Genomic DNA, 11,133 nt, shown 5'->3' on the forward strand with positions numbered 1-11,133 from the left:
AAAAACAATTTCTAATAGATTGTTGTGGGAACTAGTATTAAAGAAGGCATTATTGATAAACAACTCTAATTCTTGCTTTTTTAAATAAAAGTATTGTTCTTGAATGTCAAAGGCAATTAAATAACTGCAGCTTAATCTCTGAAGGGTTTAAAGAAGGGTATAATTGAGGTGATTTACTCAAGTTTCCTGTTTTCAGTCTGAAGTAATCCCTCCTAAAAAAATGTGCCAGAAAGACAAGAAATAGCATGCAGAGAACTTAATGTATCACTTAAATTAACTGCATTTTACAAAAAAAGAACATACTGTAGAAAATGTGGGACACATACAAACACATAAGAAATAAAATAAATAACCTATCTCAAATAAAAAACTTAAATGTTACTACTGATTCAAGTTGAATATTAAGACTCTTGACACCCTGTGGCTTATTTTGAAGTGAACTGTTTTTTCATTATTTAGTTAACAGTCTTTATAAATATTAAAAATATTAAATCTGTTTATAATGCAGTAATTTTTAATGTTAGAAAACTAATGCAAAGAACTGCGTCTGGTAGGAAACATTATGTTAGCTCCTATTATGTGCAATTCTACAGGTCATGACTAACTTGTTTGCAACTGTAATCTGACTCAACTATATAAAATTCCTTATAAATGCAGTTATGCATTTGGATCCACATGTAGCTAGGCAGTAAATGAAATAACCTTTGGTGTTGCTTTTCTTCAGCTGAATGCCTTTGCTTTTCATGTGGTTTGATTGCAGATGTTTCTAATCCTAATGTTCTCTTAGTATTGTGTGAGCAAGAGAGTTACAGCTTGTCATGTACAAAAACACAGTAAAAAGACTCCTGTTTACATGAAGCATTGCTAGAAGATTAAAGAATACACTGCTTTCTAAATCTGACTATGTACCTCTTTGTCAGTGAATACCATTTGTCCAGTTTGAACATAGACTGTCTTAAGGAAAACAATAGTAAACAGGCCAAGACAAGCAGCTGCTGGAAACAATGAAAAATGTGAAGCGTCTTCACTCACCAAATGAAAAAAAAAAACATGACTTCAGTAGTACAATATTAAGCACAGCCAAAAAAACTAAAACAATTCTGGCCAATTATTTTTCTCTGATATTACTCAACTACTGGTAAAGGTTCATGATTAAGATGAATTGGAATTAATTGAAAAGCAAATATTAACATCTACCTGCCACCCAAAAGAAACGGAATAGAAATTACAGCTTTTTAAAAACAAAAGATGAGATATAACTCTATTTTTTAAAAAAAACATCTGAAGAGGTTCCCGAGTGACTCAGTGAAGTCTTTCGCTCTAAGCATGGATTGTGCAATACAGATGTCGAAGGTTTTGAGCCTGGGTCCCAGTCCCAGATCTAAGTCACTAGCCAACTGTGACTAGGATTGTCCTAGTAGCTATTGGAGGTAGTTTTAGAATCACTCCTCTTTCTTGGCTCCCTAGAAAAACAACAACCCCTGCGACTTCCCTTGGACCTGCAGGCTGGACCTGCCAGACCTCACTACAAAACTTGTACAGGGTCAAGATGAACAGTTGGGTTGGTGGGTAGATCAGAGGAGCCAGTCTGCACTTCACCATTCTCCACGTGTCACTGGAGATGTTATCACCCATCTGTGGTCATCAGTGGGCGTTGTGGATGTGTATATTATAATACAAAATATTATAAACTATTTTAAATATAATAATGTAATTAAAATGTAAAATTATGAAAAATATTAGCAATTATATGTTAATTTAAAACAAGATCTGCAGTGGGGTACAAGCATTCAGAGAATTATTATTAGGATTTGGGACTGACAGTAACAAGAGGACGTCTTAAATACATTACTTGAAGACTTCAAAACATATACACTCATGAAAGTTGACTGACATTCTGACAAAAGGACCTAGGCAAAGTCAATATTTTCTTCAGCTGGAAAAATATTTTTTTCTTAAAGGCCTTGCAGAAGATTTTTCTAACAGTTCAAAGAAACAAAAACAGAATTTCAAGGACAAATGTAACAGTGCATTAGAGCAGCATAAAACCCAATTTGGGAAGAAAGGTTAACTTTAGTGGAGCTTAAACTAACATTTTATGTGGTTTCATTAATACAAAATCAGATTATTAACAATAATCCTTGTAGTAATATCACAATCAAAGAAAAAATACCTCTAAATAGATGTCTAGCATAAAATACAAGCTCCTCTTTTAATAATGTTTTTTTGCTTCACCTAATATTTGCAATACATTTCATATAAAAAGTATAACTTTGGACCAAAATCTCTATCATAAAAGAAAAGAGAAAGATCAGATTTGGTTCCTTTAAAACTAACTATGCAAACCTCAGAGTAACCCCTGGGACTGCTGGGCATTCTGGGTTGAAAGGAATAGGTCAGTGACAGTAACAGTAAGGAAACATGCTTTTTATAGGTCGTTCCTCTGCTAGCACACAACAGATGGGCCTATTTTTATACTAAAGGGGTAAAACACTGCATACAAATACTTAAACTTTTAGAAAAGATCGTTTTTGCTGAAGCAAGCTTTACAGTAAAGTAAGACAAATTTTACATTCTTTTCAGTCTGATTCCTTAATCTTTACAGAGTTTCCTCATAGGTCTCTTGACCAATTTCTTGATCCATTAATATTTAACCAAGGAGGGGGGATTGCTGTGTTTGCAGAATGAAACAGGTATGGCAAACAAGGGACTGGATTTTATGATGTAATTTGTTCCCTTTAAAGGTCTCCATGGAGCAATTGTAGGAGAGTACAAGGGCTGTTTCAGGAAGTATGAACTGACTCTTTTCAGAACAAGGAAGAATTATCAGACCAGCCTGATTAAGTTTCAAAGGAGGAAAATAAACTATACTGCTATAGTTAGTTTCATAGACCAATACCCTAAAGTAAAAACAAAACATGAAAATAACATAACAAAACTAACCCAGCCAGTTATTAACATACTCTAGACATCTTTGCTCAAAGGGACACTGCACAATAATGGTAATATTCAGATTTTTGTTGCAGTATAGTATAATTTTTTTAAACTACAATTTTCTATATTTATCTTCAATCAAATAAATGAAGCATTTGATATTGAATTATTAGCATCATTATGAAATTATTGCATGAAGTCTTTTAAATAATGATGTTGAAGTCTCAGTATTTTTTATTGAATTTAGAAACAGCATTATAAAAACACCAAATATATCAATCACAGAGGCTCATGTATAATAAAACACTTTAAGGTGATATTCCTTTTTAATTGATCATAACATTTTAATGCTCATATGACTGGAGACAGAAGGACAATTTCAACCTTATCCTAGGTTATCATAGCAACCTTGAGGGCTATTGCAAAAGTGCCTCATTGATTAATTTATTTTATAGAAAGTAAAGTCTCCTGAAAAGAATCAATACTAAATAATCAACCAAATCCCTGGGAATATGTTGACACAAACAGTTTGCTGAATCTGTATTCACAGCTTATGAAGAAAATACAGACTTCAGAGCTAATGTAATGAAGAAATTCCAAGAGATGTATTTAGGACTACTGTAAGTGATTTGTTTATGGCTTGCCAGGATAGGCTCCGGCTCCCCCACAACCCTTTACTGCGGTTAGAAAAATGGATGTATGGAGGATTTGTATTATGGCCCTAAAATAAAAAATAAATTGAAAATGGTCATTTCTGAAGATTACATAGTCTAAAACTATGGAAATCAGTCTTCTACTACATACTAAAAATGAAAAAATAGGGCTTGAAATTGTTGACCTAGCAAAAATCCTTAAGACAAAACTTACAAAAAATGAGTGGAAACTGCTTTCATGACTTATAAACACAGCTCCTCGGAGCCTGGCCAGGTATTGTGACTGCTTATGACTTCTCAGCTAAGTATGGCATACTTAACAGCTACATCTTTGACAACAACATTTACTAATATATTCAATTGCACTACTCTTCAGAAAATAAACATCATGCATTTCAACCTGATTGTGTTTTCACTGTCTTCAGTCAGCAATTCAGTCACCATTTAGCAATTTCAAATGTTTGATTTTCATGGTGCTTTCACCACACACAAAAAAAATCAGCATTTCATTTTCTTCTGAATCAGTTTTCGTTTCCTATTTTTTAATCCTAAATATTATTCAAAATTGACCTGTTTTCAAGTGGTTAAAAAACTGTAGTCAACATTTAAGCAGCAATCAGTCACAAGGCTGCTGACGTGTATCATCATCATTTCCTTCAATAGTAGCAGCACCTAACACATAACAGAGCTTCACACTGTCGTCTGTGACACCAGCAAACTAATGATTCATTCCATTGTTCAACCTATCTAAAGCCATTCCATCCCCCACCCTCCCAGGCCTGAAGTAAACCGATTTGAATTTGAATGTTTCAGTTCCTTTCTATTGACATAAAACATATTAATACAATAGAGATGAAGGCAGAAATCTAGATGGAACCTCGAATCTGCAACTGTGCAACACAACAGATTTTAAGTCATGTATTCAAATTATTGTATAGGGTAGGCTTTGATTATTGAGTATGTGGGATACAACTGGTAAAAAATCATGAAATTTTACTAGCTTGGAATGCTAAATAATTCCTTACCAACATTTTCTGAGACACAAAATTCTGCTTTGTCTTTCACAGAATGTAACAATAAGAACTGCATTAGGGTATATTGTATTTTTATGTGCATACTTGTATTTCATTTCATCTTAAGAATGTCTTTAATATAGGGAGATTGTTTCCAACATGTGTGCTCAGTTTTGCTGTATAATCGGTTCTGTGCTCCCCTTTGCCCAAGCCTCATTAAAGTTAATTATGGCCACAGCTTGCAAGGATGACTACAATTACCAATAATTACACACTGAGCTGCTCCTACGTGGTATTTTTTATTTTTTCCTTTGCTTATGGTTCTTTCCAATTCGGAGTATGATGTTTCTGATGTTAGGTCTAGTATCACTAGGTGGTAGTGACAACCCTCATAAAAAGATAATGTATAGTAGCTAAAAGGCCTGGATCTTCAATTGTATTGGTAACAGTTTCAAAATACAGTGCCTTTAAATAAAAGAGATACTGGGAGTGGCATCAGGGGATCAATTTATTGTGATCAGCCCAAGGGAAACAGAACGCCAAGAGAGATGAAGCTCTGATGCCCAGGAGAAGCAGATTAATCTTAGATTTAATTAGGTGCTATGTAGCTTCTCTTGTCACAGAAAACAGATGGTCGGTGCATTCTTTTAAAGAAGCAGTGTTCCTCTGCTTTTAATGCAGACCTGACACAATTGCTAAACCATCTATTATTGGAAATTCTTTTTCCAGTCACAGTAAAGATAAACATAGGAAAATTTTCTTTTTTACCCTGTGAAATACATCGGTTAATCAAGATGTACTCGGTTAGTCAGATGTAGTCTAATGCCCCTTAATTTGATCAAAACAAGTCAGTCTCCATTTTGAAAGGTTAGTGTTTGTGGAGCCTGATGTTGACGTAAGAGATTACATTAACAGAATCAGACACATATTGTTTGTTACTAACAAAACATCAGCTTTACTAATCATCACCATTTAACTTTGCTTTTCTCCCTCTGCATGTGTTGGTTGGGGCAAAGTTTTCATTTAACCTGGGTTTAAATCACATTTCTTCAGAACTGGTTTAAAAAGGTTTGTTTTCAATAACTGTTTTCCTAGATATTCATATTAATGTAACAGACCTTTCAAAGAATGAACCAGAAGTTAATAATTTTAGGTTTTAAAAACATCTTAAGTACCCCAATTTCTTAAAAAAATCTCTAGGACTTGACAGCTCTTCCCGTGGACTCTAGGCCATTGCAGAACTGGTCATTTTTATATGTGTGTAAATTTTCAGTGCATGAAGCACCATCACATTTTGTCTGAAAGTTAGATCAGATAGGTACTCTAACAGATACAGTTTTGGTATAGAAGACTATGAAACTATTGCGACTAAATACAATTTAATTTTCTTCTATGTTTGAATGTTCTTCAGAGACAATCCACAATGTTATGGGGCACATATGGAAAAATAATGCTTTTTTTTGTTGCTCTGTGTCATAAGATTATATTGCATGAAAGTTCAGCTGATGAATCTGACATCATTTCACTTCTACTGTGTATATGTGAGACTATAACTAGCAGAGATACTGTACAGCAAGACAATCTTCTTATGAGCTCTAATCTTATGGGATCATGCTGCTCAAGGACATTGAGCACTCCAGCTCTGCTGTTGCTAGCCTAAGCTTCGGTCAGTCAATTCTAAACTTTGCCTGGAAACCTGATGATTTTCCAATGGTTAAGGTTCATATAAAAATAAATGTGCCTTTTGCAGTGGACCATAATCATACAGTATAATAGTTCTTGATTGTCTTCTAAAAAGGGCTGGATCTTTCCATATTGTTATACTTTTCAACTCCACTTGAAGGGCAAAAAACAGTGCAGACAGAACAGAACGCTAAGTTCAGGAAGTCCACCAATGACACTATGACAGTGGTAGGCAAATGCAAGCTTCTAAAGCCACAGTGGTGTAGACTTTACAGCCATCTATAAATAGATGCAGGTAATATATCTGGAACAAAATGTTAACTTTACCCAATTAACTATTTAAGGAGAAGAAATCAGAAAGTGTTAACACAAAAAAGTTGCTCTAACCACCAGACTTCCATAAGACTACTTATGTGACAAAAACTCATACTGAGTTTATCTTAGGCACAAAGATAAAAAAAACTGAAGATCTAAGTGCATGTTGCATTCTAAACAAAAATAAGCAAAGTTTTATCTGTTATTGTGCTTTTTTACAAAATTACTGCAGCAACACAAGTCACAATTAAGGCACCATATGGAAAAATATTTTTTTTATAAAGGGCTTATGATACTTTGTTGAAAATAACAGAAACTTGTGAGTTTATAAGAATATGAGGTAGAACACAGCAGGAATATACACCTAGCTCTTCTGTTAAACTTAAGTCCTGTTTCATCACATAGGCCTGCTTCTCAACACAGTATGTTTTTCAGAATTATAAAATAAGTTCTTTACATACAGTATTTATCCATGTGAATGTTTTGCATGTAGTTTGAGAAAAAGCATGTTCTTTGCAAGCACAGTTATTAGAAAATGTTACAAGACGGATCATTTTTTTACAAAAACTAAAATGAGATATTACCAACATATGGTATTGAATAACACTGGGCAGCACTCAGATACTTCCTGATACATGTGGTTCCAAGCCCTTTATTTGTGAAAACCTCAGACAGTGCTGGAGTTTGTAAGTAACACTGGGTTTATGACGTCAAAATCAACCATCAAAGTGTCATATGAACTTGTAAAATGGTAATGTTCAAATGTATTAACCTATAAAAGGTACAGTACTACTAATCTCTTATGTGAAAAGATGACTTGGTATCATCAACTTATCTTTCTCAGCTGCATATTTCTATATCCCATGTTTTTCTTCTTGCCGCCACAATATAATACTGAAGCACCAAATGTTACTGATGTTTTCAAACACTTTTATGCTATTCTTAAAAGGAGAGATGAACAACATCAATACATTAGAAGCTGACAAACCTGATTCTTTTTTTTCAGGTTGCCTAATGCTATGTGCATTTCTCTACACCACTGCAACATGTTCTTTTTTCCAGGGATATGGTATTTCAGTAGCACTAATCATCGTGTGACATTTACTGTAGTTCCTTTTTAACAGAATGCAGAAGCCATGGTGAGAAAAGATTGACTAGGGCTTTGTTGGTTTGTATTTAATTCCCAATTTAGGCTGATAGTAAAGACAGTGTTGACTTACATAATGTGGTGAGTATAGTAATTCACGATGTCTGGGGATAAACATTAATATACTTGAGCATTTGCTAATTGACAGCTGAGTGTGTGATACAAAATATAAATCACTATTTTCCTTGGTTCTTTAAAAATTTCTACCTAATGATGAGCTTTTTGGCTTGAAATGCATTCTCTTTAGGGATTTTCTCTCTTTGTCTTAACTACTTGTGGGTATATTGTAGCAATGTGCTGTGCTGATACATTTTTACCTGTTTTTGAGCTGAGATTGCACATGTGGACTATATGAGTTTTAGGATATACCAGGTATTGATAGGATGTACAATGGTAAATACTTCAGCCTTAGAACAGAAAAATCTGTAGAACTGTCACTGAGATCAATGCAAAATAGCAATGTTCACAAATATTAATGGCAATGTTCTAAGAAGTATAAACTGCAACATTTAGCTTCGTAAACTAAGAACTGGAACAGTTGTGATATGCTGCTGGATTTCTTACAAGGCCCAACAGATTATAAACATAACTTACTTGGGGAATTTACTCAAGAAGAACACCAGAATGTCTATCCATCCATTTTCTAACTGCTTCATCAAAGGTTCATGGGGGCACTAGATAGTGATATTCTCTTAATCTTAAAAATAACTGAGGGAAATTAAATTTAATTTAAGTGAAAAAAGAAACAACATAACATAAAAAGACAGGACATTGGGTATCAACAACCTCTTATTTAAAATCACATTCAAACTATAATCTATAAAGTACCATTAAAATAACACAGAAGTTTAAATTAAGGAAGTCGAAGTGGCTCAAACGAATTGACAAATGAATTTTCACTGAATTAAGAACACAACTCTCAAACACAGTGAAAGAGAATCTGGACAGACAATACAAATCACTAGCATTCCAATTGGATATCTCTGCAGTCGTTTCCTTATACCTGAAAAGTAAAAAATGATGTGTTATACGTAACCTTCATATGACGATTTCAATGTAACACAATGCTTCTATGGAACTCAAAGAAAAATCTTTTTTAATGATAGTTAAACAGAAGCCCCCTAAAAATCTAATTAATTTAAGATATGCTTGGGAGAATCCGAACTCTCACACTTCAGTAAATCTGGACGTTTCTTTGGGTGTTTTCTCATGATGTACATGGTGTTTTTAAACTCATTTTATTCAAAACCTGAATACCAAAATTGAAGTCATCAAGAGGTAAGACAGTTGACAGTAAATGTCAGCAAAAATAAAAAATAAAATATGATGATTGCATAAGTATTCAGACCCATGAAATAAATATTTTGTGAAGTACCTTAAAGCATTAGTCTCAAGTCTTACATTCATAAGCTTCTACTTAATTTGCACACTGGCCTGGTGCAATTTTTACCAATTCTTCTTTGCAGATTTTCTCAAGCTCTCTCGAGTTGTATGGGGATCACTAATAGAGTCTTCATGGTTGAGTCTTGGCTTGAAATTCACTACCTGACCAAAGAAACTCACAGAGATGGGTTTTTTTTTGTTTGAATGTGTGGCTTAGATAGCTGAAAAGAAAGTAACTGATTATTTTAATAAATTAGTAAAGTAAAACTGGTGTATGTTATTTGTCACATAGGGGTTAGATTTATCTTCTGTTGGGACTTGATGAGGACAGTGAACATCAGATACAGTATATCTTAATCTGCAAAACCATAGAATCTTAAGCAGGTGTACTTTTTTTTTGCATCTCACTGTATAACAAAGTTATTTGTATTTCAAAGTGAGTGTTATGACTGAAAGCCTGAAAGCAACAAAATAAGAAAAAACTATGAAACAGCTAAAAAATGTAGAAAAACAATGTGGCTAGGTGCATCTCATGTCAAAAAGCATTAGGAAAATTAAAAGGGAATTCTTCAATTAGGGGTGTGAGACTAGCAAGTCATAAACTGGTTTAGCACTTATTATGCAATGCCTGTGAGCTACAGTGTTTAAACATTTCATTTAATAGCTTGACTAGAATCACGTGGCACAGCTAATCTTATAATCTAGGAATGGCTATTACCAAATCACATAGCTGAAGCTTAAGTCTCAAGATCCGAAGAGCATTAAAAATAGCAAAACATTCCATCTTAAAAAGGTTGATGATTTTCTGGGCAGCCAATCCCCTAAATATATAATAGATAAAGAAACGGATCACTTTTAAGTGCAACAAAATCACAAATGTTATCTGGAAAAAGAATCTTTTTCATAGCAGGTACCCTAACATTTTTTACATAATATAGGCAATTCATTATGCTCATTAACATTTATCATCGACAGGAGATCTATTGTAAAACTCATAGACCAGCAGCATGTGTCACAACTATTGTTATGTGTCACACTACCAATACAAGCTATACATCTGGGATAAATACTTGGCACCATTTGGCTGACAATGTCATATGGCATCCCATCATAAAGCTTAGACAATGGTCTCCGAGCCCTAGATGCCACAAGTCATCCCAGTTTATCCCATATTTTTTGACGGGGCTCATATCTGGCAAGGTGACCATCATTTGCAATACTCTCATATTCGACTGAATATCTCACATGCCTCACAAGAAAGCTCTTGCTACATGCGGAAGATAAAGATGTACATCAAAGGCCCAATATGATGGTAACTTTCATGAGGATCCTTAGTTTTTTTAATCCTAGATTTCTGCCAGGATTCAAATAAACATGTTAAATGACTTCATCATGCATATCAAATTAATTTTCTCTGATGAGGTGGCTTAGTGCTTATACATCATGAATGGTCAATTAATCAAAATGTTAAAAAATATTCAAAATCCAAAGCTCATACTTTTTTCTAAAAAATTAGTCACATTTAATGTTCAGTATATAAATTGACTGCCCATGTAATAAAGCTTTAGTCTGTTAATTGTGGGAGTTCATAGAGCAGTGGTCTTGTAAAGGGTATTTTTTGTGTAAAATACATTTTTCATGAAAGAAAGATCAACATTTATAAAACATTAAGCAAAGAAACTTGAGTATATGGTAAAAACCTGGTAAAATTACAATCTTTAAAAAATGATCAATGTGCTTAGAATGTTACCTTTGAGCAATCTTTGATCTTTTTCAGTCAGACTCAATGCCTTGTGCTGTGTATAACATGCAGAACAGACTTCTACAATTGAAAATTAAACATTGCAATTCTGAGCCTTCACAGTACAGGGACTAAAATCAAAATACAGTAAACGGAAAACTTACACATGATGAATGCAAGGCAAAGATGGGGACAAATTTTATACTTAAAGCAATATGCCTGATTCCAAAGAAGTACAAAAAGATTGCATCGCCCATATTAATC

The 11,133-nt window shown here is 33.8% G+C and overlaps 1 long non-coding RNA gene across 1 annotated transcript in view; it reads left to right on the forward strand.

Moving 5' to 3' along the window:
- The window catches only part of LOC148834762 (uncharacterized), a 30,624-nt gene that overhangs the window by 17,924 nt on the left and 1,567 nt on the right, over positions 1–11,133 (forward strand). The gene's annotated exons all lie outside the window — the stretch shown is intronic.

This window comes from Atractosteus spatula, chromosome 5, assembly GCF_055471065.1.
Source record: "Atractosteus spatula isolate fAtrSpa1 chromosome 5, fAtrSpa1.hap1, whole genome shotgun sequence".
Lineage (NCBI taxonomy): Eukaryota > Metazoa > Chordata > Actinopteri > Semionotiformes > Lepisosteidae > Atractosteus > Atractosteus spatula.